The sequence below is a fragment of the Ovis aries genome, chromosome 18, assembly GCF_016772045.2.
Source record: "Ovis aries strain OAR_USU_Benz2616 breed Rambouillet chromosome 18, ARS-UI_Ramb_v3.0, whole genome shotgun sequence".
Classification (NCBI taxonomy): Eukaryota; Metazoa; Chordata; class Mammalia; order Artiodactyla; family Bovidae; genus Ovis; species Ovis aries.
This window is the reverse complement of record NC_056071.1, coordinates 15,458,933-15,486,526: the sequence shown is the minus strand read 5'-3', so window position 1 is coordinate 15,486,526 and position 27,594 is coordinate 15,458,933. Positions and strand designations below refer to the sequence as shown.

General features: G+C 44.4%; 1 protein-coding gene across 4 annotated transcripts in view; it reads left to right on the top strand.

Moving 5' to 3' along the window:
• Window positions 1-11,542: 11,542 nt before the first annotated feature.
• The window catches only part of SV2B (synaptic vesicle glycoprotein 2B), a 243,612-nt gene continuing 227,560 nt past the window's right edge, over window positions 11,543-27,594 (top strand). For 2 of the 4 annotated variants that reach the window (XM_060401999.1, XM_012098413.4), the window contains exon 1: window positions 11,543-11,710. The gene's annotated coding sequence lies outside the window, so the exon portion shown is untranslated. Of the gene's footprint in view, window positions 11,711-12,279; window positions 12,483-27,594 lie in introns of those variants that run through there. The other 2 variants (XM_060402000.1, XM_042235062.2) reach the window with 1 other exon arrangement.

Below are 27,594 nucleotides of genomic sequence, written 5' to 3'. Positions count from 1 at the left end.
CTGGTTTCCATACTGTAGCTTCAGCTGTGACTCACACTTTGCAGCCACAAACCACTGGCAGCTCTCATTTGGCACTCGTTGGCCCTTCCAAAACGCAAATTGACTGTGGATTTTCCCATTTCTACTCTCATTACCTTAACCTTTGCTGTTCTAAGCAAGCAGTTTAGAGTCCACTGTACTTACTTTCCCAAAGCGAAAACATAAAATGAAAGCGTTCCCTTAGATGCATTTGTATTCTTGAAGTGAATTGTTGTAATTAACAATAGAATTCTGTGGGAGGAGGACACAGAAATTTGACAGTTGTCCCCCTGATTCCTGAAGAAAATAGGACCCAAAATGCTTTTGATTAAGTGAGGTTTATCTCTTGAGGCTTGAGGGATAAGAAAAGGTAATTTAGTTTCTACAGAAACATTTTGGTGAGAGATGTGCCTTGAATTTAAAGTAAGTTACATATCTGACTCAAAACGAATCTCAAAAGAAAATTTTAAAAATGATCTTCCCTTCAGGTTTTCAGTTAGAAGTCAGAATTAGCATTTCTTTACCTATTGAAAAAGGAGATTTCCATTTATTAGAAGCAGTATATCATCGTAGTTATTGTCACTCCTGGTTTTAGGATGAGATAGCATAGGTTCATCTCCTGACGTCATTACTTACTATTAAGTGATCTTTGGCAAGTTACACAACTTGTCTGAAAAATGTACCTACCTCATAAAACAGTCGTGAGAGTTAAAGAGTTAGCAAATCAATTTCTGCTTTCCAGTAATATTTAATAGGCAGCGTGTCATTAATCTTCTGCATCAACTAGAAAAAAAGAATTAATTATAGGAATCATTTTATTTTTTATTATTATTTAAACATGTTTATTAATTTATTTGGTTTCATTGAGGCATGTAGGATCTTTCACTGAGGCATACAGGCTTCCTCTATTTGTGATGCACCGGCTCTAGCACGTGTGGGCTCAGTAGTTGCAGCTTTTGGGCTTAGCTGTCCCATGGAATGTGGGATCTTAGTTCCCCAACGAGGCATCAAACCCAATCCCCTGCACGGGAAGACGAATTTTTAACCACTAGACCACCAAAGAAGTCCCAGAAATCATATTTTAAAAGATATCTGAGAATAGTGGAAACAAAAAGGACTAAATGAACTAACATTCCAAAAATAAAGAGCTCTTTCTGTTGTTCAGTTGCTAAGTCTTATCTGACTATTTGCAGCTCCATGGACTGTAGCATGCCAGGCTTCCCTGACCTTCACTGTCTCCCGGAGTCTGCTCAGACTCATATCCACTGAGTTGATGATGCCATCCAGCTATCTCATCTTCTGTCACCTGGCTGCCCTCAATCTTTACTAGCATCAGGGTCTTTTCCAGTGAATCAGCTCTTTGCATCAGGTGGCCAAAGTTTTGGAGCTTCAGCTTCAGTATCAGTCCTTCCAATGATCTCCTGGTAGGTGAGTTGATTTTGCTCTTTTCTTCCTTTTGGAGATTTGCTGAGTCCAAGCATGAGCTGACGATCAGGTAAAGGGGCTCTACTGCTGCTGCTGCTGCTAAGTAGCTTTGATTGTGTCCGACTCTGTGCGACCCCACAGATGGCAGCCCACTAGGCTCCTCCATCCCTGGGATTCTCCAGGCAAGAACACTGGAGTGGGTTGCCATTTCCTTCTCCAATGCATGAAAGTGAAAAATGAAAGTGAAGTCGCTCAGTCGTGTCCGACTCTTTGCGACCCCATGGACTGCAGCCCACCAGGCTCCTCCATCCATGGGATTCTCCAGGCAAGATGGGCTCTACTAGGGGAAGACAAACCAGCAGAGCTTTAGAACACCATATGGCTCTATGCCTGTTTAAAATGTACAGAAACCCCAAATGTACATTTTGCCTGGCAGGATCTTTGCTGAATGCTGAGTCGGGGAGTGGTGTTGAATTAAGAAGCTAGGTGTTGAATTGGAAAGGCAGAGTGAGATATTTTGCAGTCTCATAGTGCTGATAAGTAAAATCCTCCCTGAGGCAATGTCCTGCAATAAACACATGACCACTGTCATCTTTAAGACATATGAAAACAGAGGTGAAATTAGCCTAAGTAGAGCTAATATCCAGTTCCTTGGAAGCGTATTTTTGGATGGATTGAGGTGAGTAACCCTCATCTCATCTGTATAACAGAGGGCAAGGTAAATGATCTCTAAGAAGCAACAATAATTTCAGTTTTCAATACTTCCTTTACACACAATATCTGACATACAAATTTAAAAAAGGGATAATGCAAAGAGACAAGAAAAATTTTACTAGTAGTCAACAGAAAAGATAATAAACTAGACTAAATTATTCCTAAATTGAAGTTAGTAGATTTTATTATAAATGTGTTAAAGAACATAGAAAGATGGAGCAAAGTCTACGTCAATTAATCAAGTAGCCATTGGAAAAAATGTAATATCTAGGCTTAAAAACTCATTGGATGGGTTTAATAACAAATTGGTCATCAGTTCGGTTCAGTCGCTCAGTCGTGTCCGACTCTTTGCGATCCTATGAATTGCACCCTGCCAGGCCTCCCTGTCCGTCACCAACTCCCAGAGTTTACCCAAACTCATATCCATCGAGTCAGTGATGCCATCCAGCCATCTCATCCTCTGTCGTTTCCTTCTCCTCCTGCCCGCAATCTCTCCGAGCATCAGAGTCTTTTCCAATGAGTCAATGACGTGGCCAAAGGATTGGAGTTTCAGCTTCAGCATCAGCCCTTCCAATGAACACCCAGGACTGATCTCATTTAGGATGGACTAGTTGGATCTCCTTGCAGTTCAAGGGACTCACAAGAGTCTTCTCCAACACCACCGTTCAAAAGCATCAATTCTTCGGTGCTCAGCTTTCTTCACAGCAGAAAGCAAATTCAGTGAACCTAAAGAAAGGTCAGTAGAAAACTCTCAAGCTAAAGTACAAAGAAGGTGAAAAGGGAATAGAAAGAATGGAGCATAAGACATGAGGGATAATATCAAAACCACTTAACCATGTGTAATGTATGTGCTCTCTCAATCTAAGAGTATAGGAGAGAGAAAACAGGGCAGAAACAACATTTGAAAAGATAATCTGAGAATTTTCTTAAACTAGTGAAAACATTAACCCACAAATTCAAGATGCTCAGTATCAGAAAAAAATAAAGAAAATCATGTTGTTGTTCAGTCACTCAGTTATGTCTGATTCTTTGTGAGCCATGGACTGCAGCTTGCCAGGTTTCCCTGTCCTTCACTAACTCCCAGAGCTTGCTCAGACTTATGTCCATCCAGTCAGTGATGCCATCCAACCATCTTTTCCTCTGTTGTCCCCTTCTCCTCCTGCCTTCAATCTTTCCCAGCATCAGGGTCTTTTCCAATGAGTCGGTTCTTTGCATCAGGTGACCAAGTATTGGCCAAAGAAAATCATATATAGGAACAGAATAATTAAAAAGAAAGAAAACATTAAAAGAAGCAAAATTTTAAAAGATTACTTTCAGAGAAGTGAAAATAAGACTAATAGAGTTTTAGACTGAACATACAACACACATCAAGAAGACAATAGAATGACATCTTAAAAATGATGAAAGAAAAAAAACTTCCATCTATAAATGCTATATATAGTGAAAAGGGACCTTCAAAAATAAAGGTCAAATAAAGACATTTTTAATTGAAAAAAATTTGAAATAATTAGTCTCTAGCAGTCTAGAGAATTAGTCTCTTCCCTATAAAAAATACTAAAAAGACCTATTCAGACTGAAGTAAAGGAACCCCCAATAAATATACAGGAAGGAATGAAGAACTGGGTAAATATATGATAATATATAGACAAACAATGACTGTAAAAGAACAGTAATAACAATGTCTTGTGGGTTGTGGGGTTTGGTGTATATATGTATATATATATATATATACATATATATATATATATATATGCACGCTAAGTTGCTTCAATCGTGTCTGACTGTGTGACCCCATTGACTGGAGCCCATCAGCTCCTCAGTGCATGGGATTCTCCAGGCAAGAATACTAGAGGGGGCTGCCATGCCCTTCTCCAGGGCCTCTTCCTCACCTAGAGATTGAATCTGCGTCTCCTGCACTGTAGGTGGCAGGTGAATTCTTTACCCACTGAGCCATCAGGGAAACATATACATATTTATATATGAAATTTCTTCAGTCGCATCTGTCATCTGTCTTCCCACGATGAGAATGGTGTATGCTAAGACCTATCAACCCCATTTTATAGCAAGTTTTTTTTTTTGCCACGCCACAGCTTGTAGGATCTTAGTTCCCCGATCTGCACCCTCGGCAGTGAACTTGTACCTTTAGCAAAGAAAGCATGCAGTCCTAACCACTGGACCATCGAGGAATTCTCCACAGCAGGTATTACAGTGCATCAGACTGACATCTAAGGGTCAGGTGATATAATGAAATTCACTCATGTAATCTGAGAGGGGTTATTTGAAATATATGTGAAGAGAGAGAGAGAGAGAGATTTGTTGGATCTCTTTCTGTATGAATAGCTCAGAAAAATTTCTTGGACAAAGCAGCTGGCCTAACTGAAAAGCAAAAAAAATTAAGTCTGTTTACTGATCTTTGCACTTGAAATTATGTCATTGTAAATTAAAAAATGTTTAAAAATTTTTATATTAAAATATATATTGTAGCACAAAGTTAAAAAAAAGATAAATGGCGCTGAACTTAGATTTTTGCATTTTTTGGGAAGTGATAAGTGATGTGCTTTGTAGTGCTTAGTCGCTCAGTTGTGTTTGACTCTTTGCGACCCCATGGACTGTAGCCCACCAGGCTCCTCTGTCCATGGGGATTCTCCAGGCAAGAATACTGGAATGGTTTGCTATGCCCTCCTCCAGGGGATCTTCCCAACCCAGGGATCGAACCTAAGGCTCCTGCATTGCTGGCAGATTCTTTACCATCTGAGTCACCAAGGAAGTGATGAGGTAACTGCAATTAGAGTTGCACTATAGAAACAGAGCATCTAACTAAGATAAATATACTAAAAGGGAAAACTAAAGTGAATAGAGAATATATAATAATTTAATTAAAGATATTGATTAATGAAGAAGAAGGTAGGAAGATGATAAACAGACAATGCAAAATGGGACAGAAAACAAATTCCTAAAAGTTTGAAAATTATACTTCAAATAATCCTATGGATCAAGGAAATCACAATCTACATTAGATAATAGTTTAAACTGAACAAAAATGCATATGGAACATATAAAAATTGGTTAGATGTGACCAAATCAGTGTTTAGAGGGAAGTTTATAGGCTATTAAAACTCAATAATCTAAGTTTCTATTTGAAGACAGGCAAGGAGTAGCATAAAAGAAAGGAAAACCATCAACTCACCAAAATCAGGAATGAAAAATGAGACATCACTGCAGCTAAAAATTTTGAAAAATTAAATGAAATGGATAAAGTCCTTGAAAAGTAATAGTTTAACAAAGCTGAGAGAAGAAGAAATAGAAAATCTGAGTAGTCACATGGCTAATAAAATAATTGAACGTGTAATAAAAAAACCTCACAATAAAAACTTTAGGCTCTAATAGTTTCACTGATGACTTTCCCCCAACGTTTAAGAAAGAATACACAATCTACACAAACTGTTCCAGATAAAAGAAATGAGAAAAACTTTTCAGCTTGTTTATGAGGCCAGCACAACCTTGCTGTAAAAGCTTGACAGAGACATTGTAAAAGCAGAATTCTAAGTTAATATCCCTCCTGAATGTAGAATATTTTTATATAAAAATATTAAAATATCAAATCAAATCCAGTTATATATAAAATATGACATCATGGAGTTTATTTGAGGAATATAAAGGTGGTTTAACATTCAAAAGTCAATGAATGAACTCTCCAGAAAGCAGGTATAGAAGGAACATACCTCAACATAATGAAAGCTATATATGACAAACCCACAGCAAACATTATCCTCAATGGTGAAAAATTGAAAGCATTTCCCCTAAAGTCAGGAACAAGACAAAGGTGCCCACTTTCACCGCTACTATTCAACATAGTTCTGAAAGTTTTGGCCACAGCAATCAGAGCAGAAAAAGAAATAAAAGGAATCCAAATTGGAAAAGAAGAAGTAAAACTCTCACTGTTTGCAGATGACATGATCCTCTACATAGAAAACCCTAAAGACTCCACCAGAAAATCACTAGAGCTAATCAATGAATGTAGTAAAGTTGCAGGATATAAAATCAACACACAGAAATCCCTTGCATTCCTATACACTAATAATGAGAAGTTCAGTTCAATTCAGTCGCTCAGTCATGTCCGACTCTTTGCGACCCCATGAATCACAGCACGCCAGGCCTCCCTGTCCATCACCATTACCCAGAGTTCACTCAACTCACGTCCATTGAGTCAGTGATGCGATCCAGCCATCTCATCCTCAGTCGTCCCCTTCTCCTCCTGCCCCCAATCCCTCCCAGCATCAGAGTCTTTTCCAGTGAGTCAACTCTTTGCATGAGGTGGCCAAAGTACTGGAGTTTCAGCTTTAGCATCATTCCTTCCAAAGAAATCGCAGGGTTGATCTCCTTCAGAATGGACTGGTTGGATCTCCTTGCAGTCCAAGGGACTCTCAAGAGTCTTCTCCAACACCACAGTTCAAAAGCATCAATTCTTTGGCGCTCATCCTTCTTCACAGTCCAACTCTCACATCCATACATGACCACAGGAAAAACCATAGCCTTGATTGGACAGACCTTAGTTGGCAAAGTAATGTCTCTGCTTTTGAATATGCTATCTAGGTTGGTCATAACTTTCCTTCCAAGGAGTAAGCGTCTTTTAATTTCATGGCTGTAGTCACCATCTGCAGTGATTTTGGAGCCCCCCAAAATAAAGTCTGACACTGTTTCTATGGTTTCCCCATCTATTTCCCATGAAGTGATGGGACCAGATGACATGATCTTCGTTTTCTGAATGTTGAGCTTTAAGCCAACTTTTTCACTCTCCTCTTTCACTTTCATCAAGAGGCTTTTTAGCTCCTCTTCACTTTCTGCCAAAAGGGTGGTGTCATCTGCGTGTCTGAGGTGATTGATATTTCTCCCGGCAATCTTGATTCCAGCTTGTGTTTCTTCCAGTCCAGCATTTCTCATGATGTACTCTGCACAGAAGTTAAATAAGCAGGGTGACAATATACAGCCTTGACGTACTCCTTTTCCCATTTGGAACCAGTTTGTTGTTCCATGTCCAGTTCTAACTGTTGCTTCCTGACCTGCATACAGATTTCTCAAGAGGCAGGTTAGGTGGTCTGGTATTCCCATCTCTCTTCAGAATTTTCCGCAGTTTATTGTGATCCACACAGTCAAAGGCTTTGGCATAGTCAAGAAAGCAGAAAGATATGTTTTTCTGGAACTCTCTTGCTTTTTCGATGATCCAGTGGATGTTGGCAATTTGGTCTCTGGTTCCTCTGCCTTTTCTAAAATCAGCTTGAACATCAGGGAGTTCACGGTTCACGTATTGCTGAAGCCAAGTAGAAAAAGAAATTAAGGAAACAATTCCATAAAGGCCTATATATAGAAAACTATAAAACACTGATGGAAGAAATCAAAGAGGACACTTACAGATAGAGAAACACTCCATGTTCATGGATTGGAAGCATCAATATAGTGAAAATGAGTGTACTACCCAAAGCAATCTACAGATTCAGTGCAATCCCTATCAAGCTACCAGTGGTATTTTTCACAGAACTAGAACAAATAATTTCAAGATTTGTATGGAAATACAAAAAACCTTGAATAGCCAAAGCAATCTTGAGAAAGAAGAATGGAACTGGAGGAATCAACTTACCTCTCTTCAGGCTCTACTACAAAGCCACAGTCATCAAGACAGTATGGTACTGGCACAAAGACAGAAATATAGATCAATGGAACAAAATAGAAAGCCCAGAGATAAATCCACACACCTATGGACACCTTATCTTTGACAAAGTAGGCAAGAATATACGATGGAGTAAAGACAGTCTCTTTAACAAGTAGTGCTGGGAAAACTGGTCAACCACTTGTAAAAGAATGAAACTAGATCACTTTCTAACACCACACACAAAAATAAACTCAAAATGGATTAAAGATCTAAACGTAAGACCAGAAACTATAAAACACCTAGAGGAGAACATAGGCAAAACACTCTCAGACATAAATCACAGCAGGATCCTCTATGCTCCACCTCCCAGAATACTGGAAATAAAAGCAAAAATAAACAAATGGGATCTAATTTAATTTAAAAGCTTCTGCACAACAAAGGAAACTATAAGCAAGGTGAAAAGACAGCCTTCGGAATGGGAGAAAATAATAGCAAATGAAGCAACTGACAAACAACTAATCTCAAAAATATACAAGCAACTTATGCAGCTCAATTCCAGAAAAATAAACGACCCAATCAAAAAATGGGCCCAAGAACTAAATAGGCATTTCTCCAAAGAAGACATACGGATGGCTAACAAACACATGAAAATATGCTCAACATCACTCATTATCAGAGAAATGCAAATCAAGACCACAATGAGATACCACTTCACACCAGTCAGAATGGCTGTGATCCAAAAGTCTGCAAGCAATAAATGCTGGAGAGGGTGTGGAGAAAGGGAACCCTCTTACACTGTTGGTGGGAAAGCAGACTAGTACAGCCACTATGGAGAACAGTGTGGATATTCCTTAAAAAATTGCAAATAGAACTGCCATATGACCCAGCAATCCCACTGCTGGGCATACACACCAAGGAAACCAGAATTGAAAGAGACACATGTACCCCAATGTTCATTGCAGCACTGTTTATAATAGCCAGGACATGGAAACAACCTAGATATCCATCAGCAGATGAATGGATAAGAAAGCTGTGGTACATATACACAATGGAGTATTCAGTTCAGTTCAGTTCAATTGCTCAGTCGTGTCCGACTCTTTGCGACCCCATGAATCACAGCACGCCAGGCCTCCCTGTCTATCATCATCTCCTGGAGTTCACTCAGACTCACATCCATCAAGTCCGTGATGCGATCCAGCCATCTCATCCTCAGTCATCCCCTTCTCCTCCTGCCCCCAATCCCTCCCAGCATCAGAGTCTTTTCCAGTGAGTCAACTCTTTGCATGAGGTGGCCAAAGTACTGGAGTTTCAGCTTTAGCATCATTCCTTCCAAAGAAATCGCAGGGTTGATCTCCTTCAGAATGGACTGGTTGGATCTCCTTGCAGTCCAAGGGACTCTCAAGAGTCTTCTCCAACACCACAGTTCAAAAGCATCAATTCTTTGGCACTCATCCTTCTTCACAGTTCAACTCTCACATCCATACATGACCACAGGAAAAAACAATGGCCTTGACTAGACGGACCTTAGTCGGCCAAGTAATGTCTCTGCTTTTGAATATGCTATCTAGGTTGGTCATAACTTTCCTTCCAAGGAGTAAGCGTCTTTTAATTTCATGGCTGTAGTCACCATCTGCAGTGATTTTGGAGCCCCCCCAAATAAAGTCTTACTCAGCCATTAAAAAGAATACATTTGAATCAGTTCTACTGAGATGGATGAAACTGGAGCTGATTATACAGAGTGAAGTAAGCCAGAAAGAGAAACATCAATACAGTATACTAACACATATATATGGAATTTAGAAAGATGGTAATGGTAACCCTGTATGTGAGGCAGCAAAAGAGACACCGATGTATAGAACGGACTTTTGGACTCTGAGGGAGAGGGAGAGGGAGGGATGATTTGGGAGAATGGCACTGAAACATGTATACTATCATGTAAGAAACAAATCACCAGTTTATGTTCGATACAGGATAGAGGATGCTTGGGGCTGGTGCACGGGGATGATCCAGAGAGATGATATGGGGTGGGAGGTGGGAGCGGGGTTCAGGATTGGGAACTCATGTACACCCGTGGTGGATTCATGTCAATGTATGGCAAAATCAATACAGTATTGTAAAGTAAAATAAAGTAAAAATAAAAATTAAAAAAATTTTATTTTGGGTAAAAAAAATAAAAGCAGAAAACACACTGTTCATCTTTTTTTGTTGTTTTGATACATAAATTTCTGCTTTGATTATTATATTTTGTACCATGTGTTTCTATGTGACATTTTATTTTTAAATCGTTCATGTTCTTTGTGTCAATCATTGAAAATTTAACAGTAATGATACTTATTTCAAATAGCCTTTATACCTTTTCTGCTGCCTTTAATCTGTTGGCACCTGGTAAAAACTATATCAAAGCTTCTTATGAGTTATACTTAATATAAGAATCAATATAACACAAAATGAAACTATATGAGTAAGAATTCTAGGCTTTAGTTGAGGAGCTTTGCAATAAAACGTTTTGTTCTTAAAAAAAAAAGTCAATGAATGGAATCACCCATATGAGTTGAATAAAATAGTAAAACTATGGATATCTCAATGGAGGCAAAAAACTTTTGACAAAATTATACATATTTATTATGAAAAGTTCTTTCATCTGATAGAGTTTTTAACAACGGCTAACATCATACTTAAGGGTAAAATATGCTTTTTAATGAAATTAAGAATAAGATAAGGCTCTTCATTATCACTTTTATAATTAAAATACGTAATAGTATGAAGACTTTTCCCCTGAATATGAATAAAACCAGATATCCAGTACCACCACTTTATTTTTGAAAAACCTTTAATTTTATACTGGAGTATAGCTAGTTAACAATGTTGTGATAGTTTCAGGTGGACAGCAAAGGGACTCAGCCATACATAAGCATGGATCCATTCTCCCCCAAGCCCCCCTCCTATGGAGGCTGCTGCATAGCGTTGAGCATAGTTCCCTTGCTGCACAGTAGGCCCTTGTTGGCTATCCGTTTTAATATAGTAGCCTCAGTACCACTTTAATGCAGTGTTGTTTGAGAGGTCTTAACCAGAGTTGTCAGGCAAGAAGAAGTTTAGATATCAGATATAAGCATTGATGGATTTTCCTGGTGGTCCAACGGTAAAGAATCCGCCTGCCAATGCAGGAGACACAGGTTCGATCCCTGGTCGGGGAAGATTCCCTGGAATAGGAAATGGCAACCCGTTCCAGTATTCTTGCCTGGAAAATTCCATGCACAGCGGAACCTGGCGAGCTGCACGAATGGGGTCGCAAAGAGTCCACACGACCGAGCAGGCACGCACTATCCGAGGATTCACCTTCCCAGGAATTCAAGTCGTGCCCTCCGAAGTGTCTTAGTTTGGGGCTGGTGAAAGGGAATGTGGAGTGCATAGCGCCCCCTGGTTCCGGGTGCGGTGGAAAGCGTGAAAGAGATGCCAGTCATCAATAGGGGATGAAACTTGAAACTCGAGGAATAAGAAGTTTAGCGTGTATTGCTCTGCAAATCCAGACAGCCTGAGTCCCCAGCTGGGTCCCCTGCCCATCAAGCTATCCCAAACACTCCGTCTTGAATCAGAAGGGGATTTAGAAGCGAGAAGAGGTGGCCGCCGCCAATGCCTTTAATGCCCAGGCCGGGAAGAAAGCGGGTTAGGATCTGATCCCGCTGAGTAGAGGACCCAGGAGCCTCCCGCCCTGAGTGCTCGGTGTGGCGGGGGCGCGCTGCGCGCTGCGGCGGCGCGGGCGCCGTGATGCAGGTGTGACACTCGCGGACTCCTGCCTCCGCCGGGATCGCCCCAGCACCGCGTTCTCCCGAGCAGCCGGCCGGGCCACTCGGACGGACCCCGCTCCGCCCGCACCCGGAGGCGGCCGCGTGCGGATTTCCCACCCAGGTAGGGGACGGCATTGCTCGCTCCAGTGCGTGCAGACCCGGCCGGGGGCGCGGAGCCCGCGCGACCCTGGGGGCTCCCAGGCTCGCCTGCCTGGGCTGAAACGTACACGCTGCTACCTCTGAATGTTGTTTATAGTAAATGGCACAAAGACAGGGGAGAGTCTTGGAAAGCTGGCGCAGAAAAGCAAGCACTTGCCTGCTGCGCGGGGTTGCGCGCCTCTTTGAAGCGGGCATCCCCAAGGGCTGTTTTTAAATCCTGTTTGAACTGTTAGCGCCATACATAGTTTTGCAACTTAGGCTATTGACGTTGATAACTCCCTTTCCATAAGCTTCCTAGTTACCCCTTTTAGTTTCAGTTATTTGCAATTAGATGGATGTGTGTGTGTGTGTGTGTGTGTGTGTGTGTGTGGTGAATGATGCTGTTGTTGGTTTGTTCTTAAAGGACAGATCGAAACCAGGCTTTCACCTGGTACCTCTGGATTGGGGTTTGTGAGTGTGTATTTGTGTGTGTGGAGGGCGCCCTCCGCGGGCGTGGGAGCCGTTTCTTAGGGACGCGGAGAGGATTTGTTTATAGATGGATTTTAGCGCAAGGAAAAGAACATGATTTGTTCTGCAGGGACGGGTGAGCGGTGCGTTTAGCCAGGAAGGAGCGAGGCACTGCCGTTTCCTCCGCAGACGGGTGTTAGATATATCTGCTGTCCAGGGTTCAGCCTGGCTGCTGAAACACGATCCTTAAACCAGAAATCACAGATGCAGACTAACTCCTTTTAAAGGTAACTTAACCTCGGTGTCTGGGGCTCTGGTAAGAGCAGACCGGTAGGGTGGGGTGGGGTGCGTGCTCATTTTTAAAAAAGCATGTTCGAAAGCAAATATGGGTGGTTTTGAGGTTCAGGGAGTGGCAGGTGAAGGATAGGAAGTAGATACCTACAGAGGATAATTAGACATCCTAGCCAGCTCAGTGAGCCTTCTGGTCTACCCTGGTCTCTTCTATTTCTGCTTCTTGCCCTTTCCAGAAGAGGTCACTTACCCTGCTCGCTCCAGTGGGTGCAGCAAGCACAGCACAGGCTCGCTCTGCATCTTTCTTGAGTCAGCAAATACTGGCCGAGCACCTAGTATGTGTCAGAGGCTGGATTAACCCTGGGGGGTGCAGAGAGCATGAAAACAAAGGCCATTTCCCCAGGAGCTCACATCTGGTGGAGAAGAAACACCTGTAATAAGGAGGTGTGATAAGTTCAGCAATGTAGATGTAGAAAGAATGGTGGGAGCAGCAAGAGAGGGATTAATGTGGCAGTGATTTTTTTTTTTAAACTTAAGCACTCCTAGGTGAGACATTACATGAATTTCAGTAGAAATGGGGTCCCTCTCTTGGTCCTTTGGTCTGTAACCCCCATCAGTCTCCCCGTCATCGGCATCAAGGCTGCTGTACGTGCAGAGCTCTGTAAGTTACAGCAGAGTTGGCATTTGCAGTATGTGACCAGATACCAGTAGATACAGACACAGGATGACAACCAAGAGAAGAGAGTGTCCAGTGTAGGACGTTAGGCTTTTTGTTTCTTTAATGGATCGTTTCCCCAAGTTCTAGGACCAGGAAGGTTTGGGAGCAGTACATCACAGAGGCAAGGATTCTGGATAGTTCTGAGGGATTCTCAGAGCAGATGAACTTCTGTCTTCATCTCCTTTGGGTCCCTGACCTGTCTGTGCTTGTCCCAGCTCAGTTCAAAAGGAAAGCTCTGAACTTGGATGTCTCTAAATGGATGGAATAAAGGAAATCTAAAGCTATTCCAACCAACGTGCTCTGGGAAATAAAAATCCAATCTGACAGATTTTTTTTCCTGGACAAAATCTATGGTGGGTGATAGAAAAATGGTAGAATGAAGAACTCTTGTGTTATACATGTTGCCAGAGATGCGTCTTACATGTGTCTTATAACATAAACTGTCACTAAGGTATTTAAAAAGCAGATTGGCGCACTTCAAGGACTGTGGGTTTTGATACTCAAACAGACCTAGGTAAGTGTCTTGTGCAGGTTCCTTAGCCTCGCTTTGGGTTCCTGAGCTGTAAAATGGAGATAACAGTGGAATTCTTATAATATAATTACATCATAAGTGCTTAAAAATATGTTTATTGGGAAATGATCATCATATATAAATTGCTTGACACAAAGTAGGTGCTTAAGAAATGGCAGTTCATTCATTGAGCACTATGTGTCAGGAATTGCTCTGTGTGTAGGGATAAGGACTGAATTAAATAAAGTCCCTCAAGGAGCTTACCTTGTGTGTGTGTGTGTGTGTGTGTGTGTGTGTGTGTGTGTATGTAAGATAACGGACAAATAAATAACAAGATAATGATGCATTATAGTGGAGAGAAATAAAGCAGAATAAGAGGAATGGGGAGTCTTGCCAGAGGGCGGGGTGAAGATTGTTATTGTTTAAAATAGCTTGGTCAGGGAAGGCTTTGCTGATGAGTGACATTTGACTGGACCCCTGGGGAAGTGAGGAGTGGGCCAGGCAGATGTCTGAGGAAGAGCATTCCGGGCAGTGTAGCAGCACCTGCAAAACCCTGAAGCAGGAGGGAGGTGTGTTCATAAGAAAACCCAGAGAGGAGTCCAGTGAGGCTGTGGGTGAGTGAGCAAGGGGAGCAGCAGTAGGATTTGAGGTCAGAGGGGCAAGCCGGCAGGGTCACTGGGGTATTGCCTCTCATGATTTCTATTTGTTGCTAAGATTAATATCCTGAGCACTTGAGGAAGGAATTGGCTGACATCTTACACTCGATGTTTAGAAGAAGGCTGGTTGGGAGACATAGGTTCCTAGGTCACTCAGCCTGAGCAAATGCAGCCAGCAGAGGCATAAATCTTTCCAAGGTGATGAGGAGCTCAGTGCAAAACAGTGTTCAGCAACCTTCCATCCAGATCAAGGACTGTTTTAGGGCTTCTTTTGGGCCTTTACCCTGCAATGAAAGAAAGGGCCACCCTTAGCGAACAGTCCTGCTAGTTTTTAGTCTGTATTCTTTGAGGATGAAAGTAGTTTCTATGGCTATGGAAAGATATTAGAATCAACTGGAAATACATTGACTGTTGGTGTACTGTTCATGTACCATGAACATGATATTATATGGTGCATTTATTTGAGACTTCCATCTTGTAGGCCGAATACGAGGAAGACCACAATTTGCTGCTCCACCCCTCTGGGACATCGTTCCTCTAAAGCAGGGATCCCCGACCTCTGGGATCTAATGCCTGATGATCTGAGATGGAGCTGATGTAATAGTAATAGGAATAAAGTGCGCAATGAATGTAATGCACTTAAATCATCCTGAAACCATCTCCCCTGCCTGGTCCATGGAAAAACTGTCTTCCATGAAACTGGTCCCTGGTGCCAAACAGATTGGGGACTGTTGCTCTAAAGAGCATGGTTTTGTCAGACTCACTGTTACCAAACAGGAGAGTGTGAGGGGAGGGAGGACAGATAAATTAGGAGTTTGGGATTAAAATACACACATTGGGCTTCCCAGGTGGCGCTAACGGTAAGGAATCTGTCTGCAAGGCAGGAGATGCAGGAGACGCGGGTTTTATCCCTGAGTTGAGAAGATCCCTTGGAGGAGGGCACAGCACTCCACTCCAGTATTCTTGCCTGGAGAATCCCATGGGCCAAGGAGGCTGGTGTGCTGCAGCCCATGGGGCTGCAAAGAGGGGGACGTGACTGAGCAACTGAGCACACACACACACACTATGGCATATAAAACAGATGAACAACAGGGACCTACTGCATAGCACAGGAACTGCATTCAGTATCCTCTAATAACCTATAATGCAAAAGAATCTGAAAAAGAACTTATATACATATTTATATATTATATGTGTCTGAAAGAATCACTTTGCTGTACACTTGAAATCAACTGGACCCAATTAAAAAAAATAAAGTGCATGGTTTGGGGGATTTGAGAGCTTTCTCCCATGGCTGACCCTAGTGCTGTGGGACTGTTGCAGTGTGTTTCATGGATACAAATGGGGTTGGATGTTTGAGAAGCTGGTCAAAGTTTCTATGAAACAGGATTTGACAAGGTTGGGTCCTGGCTGGGTGGCTGGTTGGGTGTCCCCCAAGTCACCCCTTTAGAAGGCGACTTTCACCTGTGGATTTTTTTTTTCCATCCGAGGTCTTGCTGCTTCAGAAAGCCGCTCTGTCCCTCTGGGCTACATCGCAGTGACCTTGCTCACCCCCGACTGTGAATTTGCAGTGGCTGGGACCCTGTGTGGCGTCGCGGGGTGTCTTCTTCTTGCAGATCCCCTTGGTGACAGCCACATCACAAGGAGAAGCTTTCCTGATGAGCACATATTCAGAGCAGAGCAGCTGAGCTGCCTCCCCTGGGGGCTGATCACATACATTAGGGCTGATCTTACCAAGGGGACTACAGGACAAATCTCTCCACAACTTAGCAGCTTAAGACAGCAACCATTTCTCATTTTCTCACATGTCTACGGGCTGGCCAGGCAGTTCTTTAGGTCTGAGTTGGGCTTGATTCATCCCAGCTGGGTTTGTTCATGTGATTTTTGTCTGCTGTTGGAGTGGCTGAGAGCTGGCTGCTTGAGGGTGGCCTTACCTGGGGGAACTTGGCTCTGCTCCGGGTAGTACCACATTTTCCAACAGGCTAGCCCAACGTGTTCATATACTATCCCTGGTATCCAAGGGTGGGTGGAAACTTGCCTGACCTCTTGAGGTCTAAGCTTATGCTTGGCACACTGTTGTTTCATCTTTGTCTATTGACAAAAGTAAGTCACAAGACCATCCCAGAGCGAAGGTGTAGAGAGTCTGCCTGTGATGCAGGAGACCAGGGTTCGATCCCTGGGTCAGGAAGATCCCCTGGAGAAGGGAATGGATACCCACTCCAGTATGCTTGCCTGGAGAATCCCATGGACAGAGGAGCCTGGCGGACTGCAGTCCATGGTGTTGCAAAGGGTTGGACATGACTGTGACTGACACTTTCTCTTCAACCCACAAGGTCAGCCCAGAGTGAAGGTGTAGAGACTAGAATACACTTTAAAAAATTATTTACTCATTTGGCTCTGCCAGGTCTTAGATACAGCACGTGGGATCTTTGACCTTTTTTTGTGGCATGTAGGGTCTAGTTGCCTGACCAGGGATGGAACCTGCACCCCCTGCATTGGGAGTGCAAGGTCTTAGCTGCTGAACCACCAGGGAAGTCCCTGGAGTACACTGCTTGATGGGAGGAGCTATGAAGGCACACTGCAAAGAGCATGGATATGGAGGGAGGAGGGAACTGGACAGTCTTTGCATTCAGTCTGCCATAAGGACGTTAATATTTAAAGCCCCCTTGACTAAGGCTCCTTTTTCCCCAAATTCTGGTTGAATGGACAGTGCCTGAAACTTGCCCTTTTCTTTTTCTCTGTTGTTCTCTGTCTCCATGGCTGATCAGCCTCAGACATATGAATCTTTAGATAGCCATTCATCCACCAGATATTTACTGAGTGTTCCTTACATGCCAGGCATGGGCTTCCCAGGTGGCACAGTGATAAAGAACCTGCCTGCCAATGCAGGATGCACAAGAGACGCAGGTTCAATCCCTGGGTTTGGAAGATCCCCTGGAGGAGGAAATGGCAACCCATTCCAGTATTCTGTGCCTAGAAAATCCCATGGACAGAGGGGCCTGGCGGGCTACAGTCTATGGAGTCCCAAAGAGTCAGACAGGACTGAGCGACTGAGCGCCCACACAAACATGAGGCAAGGTGGCAAGGTCCATCCTCATGAGCGTTCATCCTCGTTGGGGAGATGGCATGTAAATAAGTAAATATGCATTATGTGATGAGAGGACATCAAGCAGGGAGAGCAGGATGAGGAGTGCCTGGTTGGGTGGATGAGGAGCAGGGTGAAGGGAGGGCTGGGAGTGCTCAGGGTGACATGAAGGAAGAGAATCAGCCAGATGGATGTTTGGGGAAGGACCCTTCTAGGCAGGGAAAGCGACAAGCGTGAAGGCCCCAAGGGAACAGTGTCCTGGTGTGGCCTGGGAACAGAAAGGGCGTTCATGTAGAGGGAGTGAGGATGGAGAAGGTGAGATCAGACAAACTGCTGAGAGCTGGGTAATACAAGGTTATCTAGGGCTTTGTGTAGACTGTGGCTTTTACTCTGAACGTGATGGGAAGCCAGTGGAGAATTTTGAGCACTCGCTGACATTATCTGATTTAAGCTTTACAATGATTACCCGAGCTTTAGACTTTAGAATAGACTTTTGGGGTTAAGGGTGAAAACAGGGAGATAAGGTCAGGAGGCTACTGCAATGATCCAGGCAAGAGATGATGGTAGTTTGGACCAGGGTAGTTAGTGATGATGGTGAAAAGTCATCAAATTACAGATATATTGCTCTAGCGATTCAGGGATGACTCTACATATTTTGATCTGAGCAACTAGAAAGCGTGGCCCTTTACTGAAATGGAGAAGGAAGAGTAGTGGGGTTTAACTGAACATCCAATGGGAGATGTTAATTTGATAGTTACACGTGTGGGTCTACAGGTGAAGGAAGAGGTACTAGAAGGAGATACATGCTTGAGTATCGTTAGCATTCTTAATTTGTCCCTTCAGTGAGCCCAGTCCCTGCTGTACCACCAGGGCCCTGCATATTGCTTGGCACATAGTCTGTGCTCAGTGAGTATTTACTGAATGAGTGAATGGAGTCATTCAATCACTGGAGGTGACTGCGGATCTTTGTTTCAGTGGGTCTTGAAGTGTAACTCCCTGAAGTTATTCTTTTTCTTTTCAAGGTCTCATGAGAGCCTTATTGTGGATCCCACGGACTAAAAACAGACTTTAAATGTGAAGGCTCCAATTGCTTATGTCTTATAGAAAACAATGTGTGATGACAAGTAAGAAGGAGAAACAAGTGGGAACCAAAAAATAGCTCATACTTTCAAAAAAGGAGACAAAATCCTGCGGGAGAGGAGGTTGAAATTCAGAGGTGTGATGTTCTTGGGTTATTATTGTCCTCCTCTTAATTTAAGATTAAGCAGAAGCAGGAAAGAATCTTGAAAAAGGAAGATGTTTATTTAAATCGATTTTGTGCCAAGTGAAAGAGTGTCACCAGCTTGCTTGAAAAATCCCACATCTACAGTGACTTGTGTAATCTGTTCCTGTTTATAAAAGGAGAGAAATCCGCAATAGTCTTATAGGAAAAGGGAGGAACAGTTATGGGGTTTAATTGGTGTGACTTTAATTGGAATGACTTCAATCTCAGACTCCAGGTGCTGACCATTTCCTCCCTGTGGTGTGGCTGAATATGTGTGAGTGTGAGTTTTGTTTGTAGTGATATTAGAGGGGGTGGGAGTGAGGAAAAAAGTAGGTACTGCAATGGCAAATGGTTTCCTGTTTGTGTGTGTGTGTGAGAGAGAGGGAGGGAGAGAGAGAGAGACAGAGAGAGAGAGAGAAGGAAAGGGACAACAGTGGGAGAAAAAGAACGGAAGCTGAGAAGGAAATATGAGAAAGGGATATCAAGTTGGCCCCCGTTTGTACGTGTGGATACCAAGCTTGACCATGTTGGAGATTGGATGGAGCAGTGGGATTTGGGATCAAACAAAACTTGGTTTGGACTCAATCTTCCTTACTTTCTAGCTGTGTAAACTGTAGCAAGTTATTTAATTTCCCTGAGCCCTGGTTCCTTCAGTTATAACATGGTGATGGTGATGATGGTGGCAGTGATGGTGATGATGACGGTTGGTGGTGGTGATGAAAGTGATGATGGAAGTAGTAATAACACCCACATGGTCTGCAGTTTCTTTCATGCTCCTGTTCTTGGAAATGTGTTGGTCTAAATACTAATTAAAGAATTACTGAGTGCACGCTTAGTCATCAGTTGTGTCCGACTCTTTGTGACCTCATGGACTGCAGCCCTCCAGGCTCATCTGTCCATGGGATTCTCCAGGCAAGAGTACTGGAGTGGGTTGCCATTTCCTCCTCCACGGGATCTCCTGACCCAGGGATCAAACCCATGTCTTCTGTGGCTCCTGCATGGCAGGTGGATTCCTTACCTGCTGATCCATCGGGGCTTCCCAAAGGATCACTACATCTAATGAAAGAATTGGGAATTCTAAGTGTAGAGAGAGTTTAGAACCTGTCATTTAATGTTTCCAGTTCTGATGAGATTATTTGCATGAGGCGCCCATCGTGTTCAAAATGAGACAGGTGGATAATAATAGACTTATGAGCTAGAGATTTCTGAGGTGCCTCAAAGGGAAATCAACCTTCCATTCTCTACAATAGGCCAACCCCCCAGCTCAGCTCTGCATTGGCTCATACTTTGTTAGAATTCCTTGATCAAAGTTTTTGAGTCATTTGGATTATGGAGGTGCAGAAACTCTCCATCAGATGCCTCTGGGTTTTGCTCCCATAAAATCTACCCCATGATGTTTTCTACTGGAACATCTGCTGTTTTCCCTACTCCAGGTACATAGTAGGCACACAATACGAGTCTATTTGATTCATGAATGAGTAAATGCTGTTGTGCTTGCTCGGTTGGCTGAGGCTTCTTGGCTTTTCCTCTTTGACCTGGACCAGACGTGACGATGTGAGAGAGTGCAGAGTTTGCAGCATCTAGTGAGTATTCGGCAGCTAAGGGTTTCCCAGGTGGCGCTAGTGGTAAGGAATCCGCCTACCAATGTAGGAAACTTGAAAGATGTAGGTTTAATTGCTGGGTTGGGATCGGGAGGATCCCCTAGAGGAAGGCATGGTAACTCACTCCAATATTCTTCTCTGGAGGATCCCATGGACAGAGGAGCCTGGCGGGCTACAGTCCATGGAGTTGCAGAGTCGGACACAACTGCTTGACTAACATACAACACCCAGCAGTGAATGGTTTCTCTCTGTCCCACCTCCTGGCCTTTGCTGCCATTCTGGCCTCCTCTGGATCAAGGAGCATGGACTCAGGTTTCTCCTGGGGCTCTCAGATGCTTCCAGAGCAAAGACCAAAACTCCCTTGCTGTCCTGACCATGGATTACAGTTCACCCACTGTGTCTCCTGCTGCAGTGAAACCCTGCGCCGTGGCTTCCCTCCTTCACCAGCCCACACAGAAGCCTGTGGTCCTATCACATTTCTCTGTTTCTATGGAAGCTCTTGCTCCACGCACTTCCTGTTTCCTTCAGTCTTTAGAGCTTGCTTCTGTCCAGGGCAGCAGTGGGAAGAGTAGCATTAACTTTTTTCTTTTCCCCAAAAGGCAACTGAAAATTCTCCTCTAACCAGAGACCCTGTTTGTGTGTGTGTGTTATTGCTCAGTCGTGTCCGACTCTGCGACCCCATGGACTGTAGCCTGCTAGGCTCCTCAATCCATGGAATTTTCCAGGCGAGAATATGAAGTGGATTGCCATTCCCTTCTCCAGGGGATCTTCCTGACATAGGAATCGAACCCCAGTCTCCCATATTGCAGACAGATTCTTTACCGTCTGAGCCACCAGGGAAGCCCAGTGATTCTGTAACCCCTCAGAAATAGAATTAAATTGAACTCTTAGGAGCTGGAACATATAGGCCATGTCTTCACTTCCATTCCCACTTTATAGACGGGAAACCTGAGGTCCAGAGTGAGGAAATCACAGATGAAGGTACTCTTGGACAAGTGGTGGAACAACCTCATTTCTTTCTCTTCCCGTTCTTTGTAGAGGCAGGAGAAGGTAATTTGGCCAGACTTCTGGGGCCTTCTTGCATCACAGATGTCCTGGTCTAGCAGTTGGCTGTTCAAGCTGGGAGCTGGGGACCATTAACTGCTTCATACATCAAACCCAGATGATGCATGTGTTGGCAGGAGCTCTGGCGCCTGAAAGTCACGTAAGCATGGGGGAGATGTGTGTATTTCACCCATGTATTTTCATGGCTCCGCATTACTGAAACCTGCCAATGAATACATGTCCGTCCATCAATACCTCCAAACGTACACATTTGTTTTAATAAGTATTTCATTGGCAGGTTCCTTTGGCTTCCCTGGTGGCTCAGACAGTAAAGATTCTACCTGCAATGCAGGAGGCCCAGGTTCAATACCTGGGTCTGGAAGATGCCGGTAAAGGGAATGGCAACCCACTCTGTTACTCTTGCCTGGAGAAGTCCCTGGACAGAGGAGCCTGAGGGGCTATAGTTCCATCCAGTCAGGAAGCGTCAGACACGACTGAGTGACTTTCACTTTCAGTTTTCATAGGCAATTTCCTTTTTGGGCCCAGAACAAGTTCAGGACAATGGAAGGACTTACTTGGACTAGAGGATCTTAGTGTTTCAGAGCTGCAGGGACTGTAGGAATCTAAACTCCCTGCTAGGCAAAGACAGGAGCTGAGTCTAGAGAAGGAAATGACTTGCTTAAGGTCCCACAGTCAGGGAGCACTAGAGAGAGGACCAGAGCCCAAGTCAGGCCTGCAGAAACTAAGCTCGTCTGACAGTAGAGAGCAAGAGAGACCACGATCACAGCAGCGCTGTTTACAAGGTATGGAAGCAACCTAAGTGTCCGTCAGCGATGACTGGGTGAAGAAGCTGTGTACATACATATAATGGAATACTAGTCAGCCTGAGAAACAAATGCAGTTTTGCCATTCGCAACAACATGGGTGAACTTGGAGGGTATTATGCTTGGAGAAATAAGTCAGCCAGAGAAAGGCAAATACTGTATGGGGTCATTTATATGTGGAATCTAAAAAAGAAAACCGGCTAGTGAGTATAACAGAAAAGAAACAGACTCACAGATACAGAGAACAAACGAGTGGTCACCAGTTGGGAGAGGGACGTGGGAAGGGGCTGGAGAGGGGTAGGAGATTAAGAGGTACAAACTACGGGGCATAAAATAAACAAGCTACAAGGGTATGTACTGTGCGGCACAGGGAATATCCAACACTTTATAATAACTGTCAGTGAGGCACAAGCTTTCAAAATTGTGGATCAGTGTGTTGTGCTCCTGAAATTTATATAATCTTGTACACTGCCTGTACCTCGATTAGAAAAATTAAGGAAAGAAAGAGAGCACAGGAAATGAGGCCTGGGTGCCCTTCACGCTGAGAAGCCCTCTGCAGCATGAGGGCCGGTTCCCCCAGGCAGTTGAGAGCCTGGGCGGCTCCCCTGCAGCTTCCTCCGAGAAATCCTCTGGGGGTTTCCCCTGCCGGTGACCCAAGCGCAGGCCCAGGGAGCGGAGCTCCTGGTCTGCCCGCAGCCCCTGCTCTCCTGCCAGGCGCAGGGTCTGACCGTGGCCTCTCGCCTGATCGGGGGCGCAGCAGATGGTGCTGATCGGAGCCCAGCTGGCACGTGGGCGGCTCTGAGGGAGCAGAAACGGCTTGGAGGGGAGGGGCCTGCGCCAGACCAGAGTCCCGGGCGCCCCCAGGACAGGGCTAAAGAGGTCACGGCCATGTCAGGAGTTCCTGACCTTGGCACTGGAGGGCTGAAGGGACACAGTTCCACTCCTGTGCGACACCCCCACCAGGATGAGTGATGAAGGCAGCCCACCCATGGTTGCTTAAATGTCTGTGGGTTATAGGCGGCAGCTTTGAGTATTTTTCAGCAAAGCATAAAAATTAAGCTTGAAGGAAAGGGAAGATCTGGGAAAGCAGAGTAAAGGTGGTAGCTTCAAAATTAGAGTGGTGGCACAGGGAACTCTCGCTCAACGTTACGTGGCAGCCTGGATGGGAGGGGAGTTTAGGGGAGGATGGATACATGTGTGCCTATGGCTGGGACCCTCTGCTGTCCGCCTGAAACTATTACAACACTGTCAATTGGTTATGCTCCAATATAAAAGAAAAAGTTAAAAAATGAAGGTAGTAAGAGGATAAGACCACATGGAGTGATGAAGGAGTCGATTAGAAAGGGTCAGAGCAAAATCCTCCCTGGTGGTCCAGTGGCTAGGAGCCCGAGCTTCTAGTGCCAGGAGCCTGGGGTTTGATCCTTGGTCAGAGAACTAGATTGCACAAGCTGCAACTAAAAAATTCCTGTATGTGGCAACTAAAGCCTGGTGCAGTCAAATAAATAAATAAAAATAGATACTAAAAAAGACAAAAAAAGAGAAACGGTCAGAGCAGCATGGAAACAGGATGGGATGCTGAGCTGAGCTCTTCTCTCCCTCCCCACGATGGGTGACCTTGTCTTCATTTGGGGGTCCCAGCCCATCTCTGGCAGAGAAGCTGTGCCAAGCTCCCCGCCTCACCTCACGGGGCTGGGGGCTTCCTGTCTCCGCAGTGACCCAGTGGGGGACCAGGTGGAACTCTCACAGGCCAGGCTATTCCCGTCAGGATCCATCCGTGTCACTGCCAGGTGGATGTCCTGAGGCTCTCACCCCGTTTTCTCCAGGCCTGTAAAGGTCTCTTCTGGCTGGCTTGAGCTCCCAATTATTCCTGGATTCTTGAGCTTCTTAGAGAGGGTAGAGAAAGCAAAGAGTCCTGGAGTCAGTCTCTCCTGGGTTCTCAGCCTGGTCTTGCTTCTTACTCAGTTGAGATCTTAGGTGAGTCATTTAGCAATGCTGGGCCTCAGTTTTCCGATCAGTAAAATGGGAGTGATGATGGTTTTACCTTCTCTGTAGAGTCACTGGTGGCAGATACTGTTAGATGCTGAATCCTTAGCCCAATGACTAGTTGAGGTCCATTTACAGCAGCAGCTGCTGCAGATTGAGCCTGTCACCTCCAGATTTCCTGTGCACACCCCCAGATGCTCCCTCTGCTCTCACACTGGGAAGACGAGGAAATGCTTAGGACTTGCCCATTTGGGAAACAGAGGGGAAAATCATGCTGGTGTTAGAAGAATCACCTTCAGCATTTGCTCAGCACCTCATATTCCAACAGCAGTGTCCTCACAATAACCCTCAAATAGGCAGCTTATAAATCTGTTTTATTCTCTTATAGATAAAGAAATAGAGACAGCAGAGGTTTCATCTTACAGCAAAGTTAGCTTTGTACTGAGGACCCACATGGATGCATTAGATGTGGTTCCTCTGAGCTTGTAGTTTGATCATGTGACAATAATGATGATTATGATATATATATATGATTTCATTTCATTTCATTCTTCTAATCCCTGTGAAGTGGGAGTTTATTGTCTCCATTTCTTCATGGAATAAACTGAGGTTCAGAGAAGTTAAATAAGTTTCCCAAAGGTTATTGTTGTTCAGTCGCTCAGTAGTGTCCGACTCTTTGTGACCCCACGGACTGGAGCACACTAGGCTTCCCTGTCCTTCACCATCTCCTGGAGTTTGCTCAAACTCATGTCCACTGAGTCAGTGGTGCCATCCAACCATCTAATATTTTGTTGTCCCCTTCTCCTCCTGCCTTCAATCTTTCCCAGCATCGAGGTCTTTTCCAATAAGTTGGCTCTTCACATCAGATGGCCAAAGTATTGGAAGTTCAGTTTCAGCATCAGTCCTTCCAGTGAAATTTCAAGGTTGATTTCCATTAAGATTGATGGGTTTGACCTCTGTGCTGTCCAAGAGACTCTAAAGAGTCTTCTCCAACACCACAGTTTGAAAGCATCAATTCTTTGGGACTCAGCCTTCTTTATGGTCCAGTTATCACATCCATACATGATTATTGGGAAAATCATAGCTTTGACTATACAGACCTTTGTTGGCAAAGTAATGTTAGCATTGGTTGAAGGGGAGAATGGACTCGAATGCAAGGCTGCTTAACCTCAGAACGTGTTCTTTGCTGTGTGCTGTGTTCCCTCCCCACCAAGTCCATGACAGCTGGTTAGGTGCAGCAGCTGCTGCTGCTGCTGCTGCTAAATTGCTTCAGTCGTGTCCGACTCTGTACGACCCCATAGACGGCAGCCCACCAGGCTCCCCTGTCCCTGGGATTCTCCAGGCAAGAACACTGGAGTGGGTTGCCATTGCCGTCTCCAGTGCATGAAAGTGAAAAGTGGAAGTGAAGGCGCTCAGTCGTGCCCGACTCTCAGGTGCAGCAATGAGCCTCAATCCATGACCTTGACTCCTGGCTCTCCTGCTCCTGTTGCTACAACCCACAGGCCCCTAAAGGGAGTTTGCAAACATCTGGTTACTTCCTAGTGGGCTTAAACCAGGAACTGGATCCAACTGGATTCCCAGCCTCTGAAGCTATTTTTCTACAAGGTCTTATAAGGACTGCAGTGCCTAGGCTCTGTTGTTGGGAAGCTCATTAATTAATTATGAGACTACAAGGTGAGACGATGATGTCACAGAGATATAAACTGAGTGAATGTTTGTGGGAGCATGGACTATAAGCAGTGATTATTGCTGCATAAGGAGAGAAGACTGAGGGCCAGAAAAACTACTGGACAGGGTGAAGGGGCATTGCTTAACTGGGCCTTGAAGGATGAGTCGGAGTTTTCCAGGAGGGCGCTGGGGAGGAGAATGATATTCCTGATAGAGGAGATCGTTTGAGAAGTAGCTAGACCTGAGAGTGTTCAGTTGATTTCGGAACCACAAGCAAACTGGTGTGGTGAGGTGGTTTTGGCTGGCAGGTGAGGCGGGCGAAGGGGATGGTGGAAGGTGGCATGGAAACACACTGGAACCTCTTGGGGTTTTCCTGTTTTAACTTTTGTTGGAGTATAATTGGTTTACAATGTTTTGTTAGTTCCTCGTGGGAGTTTCAATGTTATTAGGAGTGCAGAGGAGGAAAACCCCCTCCAAACCCACTAACATACTCAGAAGAGCTGATGTTGTCTGGGCTCCTTGAAATGGTCTTTTGAATGTCGAGATAATTACTGTCCTTTGCTTCACCCACAAGGCCTGGCCGTGTGTGAACTGTGTGGATCATAAGTCTGATATAGTCTCCATCACAGACATCCATCCAATTAGAGAAACAACAGCAGTGGAAACTGTGATTGATGTCTTGGAGACCTTCAGTGTACAGAAAGATCCAAGATAGCGTGGAAAATATTTAAGAACTATAAAGAAGTCCTAGACCATAGTTGCCCAGAACTAACAGAACAGAAAGCTGTTTTCTGGCTTTAGAGTAGAGGAGAGAGCTGCAAGGGGCCAAGAGGGCCAGCAATCTCTTTGTTAAACCTGCTTCCTACTCTTCCTGGACACACAGACTCCGTCTCCCAGCCTTTTTTTGCAAGTGAGTGTGGCCATGTGACAGGTCTGTTGATGTCATGAGAATGGGTGTGATGGGTACCACTTCCAGGGCCAGCCAGTGACCTTCAGTATGCCCTCCTCCAAGTTCTTTTCCCATCCACTGGCTGGCCCTGCTTGGCGCTGTCTTGTGCAAGAAATAGGCTCTGCCTACGTTAAACTACTGACATTTTTGGAGTTTGTTATAGCAGTTAGCCTACTTTCACCAATACAAAGCTTGAAATTTTAATTAGTAATTCCTCATAAGCTTATAGGAGAAGGCAATGGCACCCCACTCTAGTACTCTCGCCTGGAAAATCCCATGGATGGAGGAGCCTGGTGGGCTGCAGTCCATGGGGTCGCAAAGGGTCGGACACAACTGAAGGACTTCACTTTCACTTTTCACTTGCATGCATTGGAGAAGGGAATGGCAACCCATTCCAGTGTTCTTGCCTGGAGAATCCCAGGAACAGGGGAGCCTGGTGGGCTGCCGTCTATGGGGTCGCACAGAGTCAGACATGACTGAAATGACTTAGCAGCAGCAGCTGCAGCATAAGCTTATGGGAACACATCACAGAGGATCAAGAAGAGCGTTTCTTGATAACATAAAGATGAAAAAGCTACCTGTGGGCTGACCGCTGGGGTACCTGTTTCATGTGAGCTTCTTTTGTTTTAATTTTAAAATTTATTGTATTTCTATTTATTAACATCTATTTTAATATTTAAACTTATTGGGCCTTAGAAAGCATCACTATGAACAAAGCTAGTGGAGGTGATGGAATTCCAGTTGAGCTCTTTCAAATCCTGAAAGATGATGCTGTGAAAGTGCTATACTCAATATGCCAGCAAAT